Here is a 6,000-nt window from a genome sequence, read left to right on the forward strand (position 1 = left end):
TGCTCTCATTTTGAGTATCTCTGATTGAATCTTTATTATTAACTTTCCTCCACTAGTTTTGCATTTAGTTTTTTCTTTTTTAGTTTTTAAGGTGTAAATTGTTGATTTGGGAATTGTTCTTTTTTTAATATAAGCATTTGCAGGTATAAATTTCCTTCTTAGTACTACTTTTTCAGAATCTCTAAGTTCTGTATGCTAGGTTTTCATTTTCATTTGACTCAGTTTTCCTAAATTTTCTTTTAGTTCCTTCTCTGAACCATGGGTTGTTTAAGGGTGTTAATTCCTCACATCAGTGGATCTTCCCAGTTTTTTTCTGCTACTGATATCTAGTTTCATTCCATTTTGATTAAAAATGTTATTTGTATGATTTCAATCTTTTTAAAACTACTGAGACATTTTTGTGGCCTGACATATAGTGTAACCTGGAGAATATTCCATATGTACTAGAGAACAATGTGTTTTGCTATTTTGTGGAGTGACGTTTTCTATATGTATATCTCTTAGGTTCAACTGATCTATAATGTTCAAGCCCTAATTTCCTTATTGACCTTCTGTCTTGTTTTTCGACCTATTATTGAAAGTGTGTTATTGATGACTCCTACTATTATTGTAAAGCTGTCTACTTCTCCCTGTAATTTTGTCAATGTTTGCTTCATATATTTAGGAGCTTTTATGTTTGTTACATATATCATTATAAACTATATTTGTATAATAACACAATTGAAAAATAGGCAGGTATTTTTGAATAGACATTTTGCCAAATAAGACATACAGATGGCCAACAAACACATGAAAAGATGCTCACCACTACTAATAATCAGAGAAATGCAAATCAAACCCACAATGGGGCATCACCTCACACCTGTCAGAATGGTCATCTAAAAGAACCCAAATAACAAATGTTGGTAGGGATATGGAGAAAAGGAATCCCTCATATGCTGTCAGTGAGAATGTAAATTGGTGTAGCCACTGTAGAAAACACTATGGAGGTTCCTCAAAAAGCTAAAAATGGAACTACCATTTTATCCTTGGTGTATATATATAGATACATATACACACACACAGATACATACAATGGAATACTAATCACCCATAATAAATGAAAATTTGCCATTTACAACAACATGGATGGACTTGCAGGGTATTATGCTTGGTGAAATGAGGCAGACAGAGAAAGGCAAATACTGTATGATATCACTTATATGTGGAATCTAAAAAATACAACAAATTATAAACTAGTGAATATAACAAAAAAGAGAACAAACTAGTGGTCACCAGGTTACATTGTTTGTCTTTGGGTTGCTTTGTTAAGTGACTGTGCTAGTTTGTCATCATTCAGGATCATCAGGGTGTGCTTAAATAACACATTACTCATAATAATTGAATCATCTTACTTTTTGATCTCTTAAGAATTTCTTCATTTCTGACATATGAGAGTTTTCTCCTGCACAGTGAAAAAAATTGACAATGAATATATGTGTGTTCATGTATAACTGAAAAATTGTATTCTACACTGGAATTTGACACAACACTGTAAAATGACTATTACTCAATAAAAAAATTTAAAAAGAGAAAAGAAGAAAAAAAATAAACTTTTTAACACAAAATAAAGCAATCAAATGTAAAACAGAGAAAAAAAAAGAGATTTCTCCTGGATCCATCTCCCTGTACTCACTTGCGGGGAGCCGCTCGTGACGGAGGGCTGCCGAGCACAAAACTTGGGCGTAAAACCCCAAAGTGCAGGGCGCCAGGCTCTGAGATTGAGGCTGCCGAGCACAAAGGATGGGCCTAAACTCCCACAGTGCGGGGCGCCCGGCTCAAAGGTCAATTGAGTTAGAACAATCTCTGTCCCGCCACCCCTTTTACTAAAGAATGCAACAGGTGCGCTAATGCCTGAGGAAAACATCCTGAGCTATTAAGTCACAAAAGACCTTCGGAGGGAGAGATACAATTGGCACACAAATCAGTGATCCTTTTAGAGAACAATCACCTGAGTTGAATGTATCACCTGAGTTGAATGTATACGAGTCACGAGGTTAGGCTTTATTGCCTACGTGCAGGAATGTATGAGCTAATGGGTTAAAATCATATAAAAGAACCACCTGAAATAAACTCGTCGTCCACTCTTGACCTAGCGTCTTGCGGGCTAGAGTGAGACCCTCTCAACCCCAACTTTTCTTGTCTTGTTGTCTCTTTGTTACGTCTTTTCTTTTCTCAGTCCTGCAGCACAGGTTTCTGGACCTGATCGATTGTCGGCTGGCTCCGACACTCACTTGAAACTCTCATTTTAAAATGTTGCTTTATGATTTGGTTTGAAGTTTCTAACCCTAGCCTGTATTAACTTTTATATCTTTTCCTTTTTTAAGTTTATCTGAAAAGAAAACTAGAAAAAAAAAACCCCTCTGGCAGCTGTGATACCAAACAGAATTATATTACAATAAAAGTCTTACAAAAGATGAAATGCATTTTTAAACACCTGTAAACAGAACATACCTGCAAGAGGTATGGTTACTAAGCCTAATGTATGGATTTTCCTTGCTTCTACTTTGAAGTCCATGATGCTAGACTAGCAGAGGTTGTTTTTGATTTGTCCCTCCATGGTGTCATGCAGGTGGTCCCCCTAGGGTGGGACAGAGAATGACCAGTAATACACCAGAAAGGAGATCGTGTCTGGTGTGAAAGCGATGATCATGGCCTATGCTGGGAAGAAAACAGTAAAGGAAGCATTAATTAAGAGCCTTTATAATTATGGTCATCAGATATGCCAGAATTTCATTTTCAGCAGTAGATTTTTTTTAAGATTCAGAAAACTTAATTCTTTCCTGTAAACTGAATATAGATAGTGAATGTCTTAAAATCTTTGAGCAACTGCTTTAAAGTAGAATAGTTACTTTGCTTTTGGTCTTTAACTTAAGGGAATATCCAGAAGTCCAGTGGCAGTTCAAAAACAAGGGCTTGATCGTTGCCTATTTCATTTTTAAGTACAGTAAGAATAACTGTAGACTAGGGTGCTGTGGATAACTCAAAAGCTACTTGGATATGTTATATGAAAGTTATATTTTCAAAAATTAGAAATGTCATGAAAATCAATCAACCTTGGAGATCAATTTGGTATAATTAATTCTTTAATAATGTAGATTTAGATAGCCCTTTTGTATATGTAACACTTATGAAAATTAGTTGACTTTATATAACTCCTTTGTAGATAAATGATTAAAAATTGTTTTTTATCATTTGTTTCTTAAAAATAGAATATTTATTGCATAAAATATATTTTCCTTCAAATTCATAATTTTTTCCCTATACTATCTTCACTTGTTTAGATAAGTGAACCCACAATCTGATTTATTTTAAACACTCAGTATTGCTTCTGTCTGTTGCTTTATTAGATAGCAAGAATTCTTTATTTTTTTAATAAAATATATTTTATTAAACTATACTGGGATTCTTCCATTCACAGAGTCAAGCAATGATACCTGTTTTGTTAGATCAGGTGTCTAAGTCTCTCAACTTCCAAAAGATTACATGGACAAAGGTAAAAACGTCAAAATTGATCTACTAAGAAAATTTAGTGTGTTCCTTGATTAAAAGTATAAATATGGGTCAATCTTAAATTCGGATGTAAAGCTTTTATGAATTACATGAGTTTTCTCCAAAATTCTTTAACTCGGGCTTTAAACCCTCCAGTAAAAAACTGGTTTGAAGGAAGAAGAAAGTCGAGAATACATTCAATCCAAATTCTATGGGAATAAACAAAGCTAAGTGTTTCAGTCATTTTTTGAAGCAGAACAGATATGTTTTCTGCACCATATGATTTTAATAGTATTCATCTGAACGTATGGTTTAGACACCATGAGACCATAAGCCATCAAACAAGATCTCAGGCAAAGCAAGAAAAACTAAGGGGATTTTCTATTGCAAAATTTCCCCTAACTAGAACTGTAATAGAGGAGAACAAATCTGACACCATATTGGATCTATTCCTTTACTTTGAAGCACTGTGCCCTGTTTTCCAGGCTTAATCTTGATGGCTCTGTATCTTTTGTAAAACAACGTTGCCTTTAGCCTAAAACCTACAGGAAAGCCTATTCTCCGGGCTCTGATCTTTAAGGATGTTAGCACTTCTGCACTTATGCAGAGATGGCTAGTTGCAAAATAGGGAATAACCATTGTTTTGTTGGAGGTTTACAGGGACACCATAGCCTGACCCACATGGATGGCTACAAGAACAAAGAATGCCTGCAGCAAGAAGTTTGTGCAATCAACCACATCCCCTCTCCTTTTTAGTTTAAAAGGAGCCTGAATTCTGACTTGGGCAAGATGGTTCTCCAGGACATTAGTCCCCCATCTTCTTGGCCTGCCAGCTTTCTGAATAAAGTTACTATTCCTTGCCCCAAAAGCTCATCTCCTGATTTATTTATTTATCACTGTTGTGCAGTGAGCACAACAAGTTTAGCCTCGGTAAGAGAATCAGCTGTGTCATTTCCACTGATGTGAAATCTCTCTGGGTGTACACGTGCTTGCCTGGTGGTGGCGGTGGTGATGGTGGTGGTGGTGGTGGTAAGCAAAAATACTTCACTTCTCCTAGATTTCAATAGGCTAAAATTTCCTGTTATTTAATTCAACTCTAGATTTTTACAGAATCACCTGCAGATGTGCTTCTGGAAGGGACAAAAATTCCAACAAGGAAAACAATTCTATTGTCTCCTAACAAGATACTTTTCCTCAAAAGTGAGCAGCTCTGAGACACACTGCAGGAGTACAGATAGATGCAGTGTGCTTCATTTCCCATGCTGTTCCAACACAATTTTCCACTTATATCAACGTAAATTAAAATCAGCCTTCAATAGCAGATGTTCTGGCATGATACAACAATGTCAATTCCACTTATTTATTGAGCCAGAGCAGCTTTAGAATAAATGATTTGATACCAAACTCCTGCTTGATGCCCTGTCTTCTCCCTGGTGTCTAATTTCTTCTTCTTACTTCCTTAAAGTTCTCCTGTTATGGGAAGTTAGCCTTTACTATGCACATTTGATTGCAAAGGCACAAATTAAATATGTAAGGGGATGACATACATGTTTAATTCTTACTTATACATATATACAAGCACACAGGACCTGTGCCTTGGAAGATGTCATTTCCTAATATGGGCAAGCGGATGGTATATAGTACAATCAATGATCTAAAAGCAGTTTTCTATGGTATAATAAAGCAATGCCTGAGTTATAAGACAGAACAACTACTGGATATGAATCAGTGACACCAATTAGTGGGTTCACGTGTGTGCACACACACACACCCATGCACACAGAGCAGCCTTGGAGACACTCCATCTGTGCTGATGGAGCAAAGCCATGCTGGGGAGATGAGGAAAAAGTGTCTAATACAATTAAACCAGGACACCTGAGTAACGGGTAATAGGAGTCAATTGAAATTTCTGGTTAGCTGAAGTTCAAACAAAAACACTTTTAATTTCAAAAGTCATTGCTAAAAATTTTCTTAAAGCACAGGTGCCCGCTTTCCTGCCTTGCTTAGTGTCATATGACATATTAAACATGACAGATTCATACTTATCTGACTGTGGAACTGGAAAGGCCTCACTGTCATATTTCTGAACATTATGTTTGCAGCACAGTGGATACTGTAAATGGGGCAATTTGAGTGAATGGAAATGGACATACTCTAGCAGTCATTGTCTGTATGTGATTTGCCAACTTTCTGCAAAAAGTAGGTGTAGCAAGCAAATCAGATAAATTGAGGGTTCTTGGGGTGGGGAGTCAGGTGGGCTGACAGCTGGGTGGTCCCAGGAATCTTGTTTTACTGTGTAAAATTGTGATCCAGAAAGAATATGATCCAGAAAGTGACACACTGTCAAATTCTTGTGCCTGTAGCTTTGATACTTGGCCAAGTCTGTGCAGCCAATTTTATCGATGGTGCATAATGAAGATAACAAACATTTCCTGAGGACCAGGTTGTGTGACTTCCATGCATTGACTC

This window comes from Vicugna pacos, unplaced genomic scaffold (genome assembly GCF_048564905.1).
Source record: "Vicugna pacos unplaced genomic scaffold, VicPac4 scaffold_20, whole genome shotgun sequence".
Taxonomy (NCBI): domain Eukaryota; kingdom Metazoa; phylum Chordata; class Mammalia; order Artiodactyla; family Camelidae; genus Vicugna; species Vicugna pacos.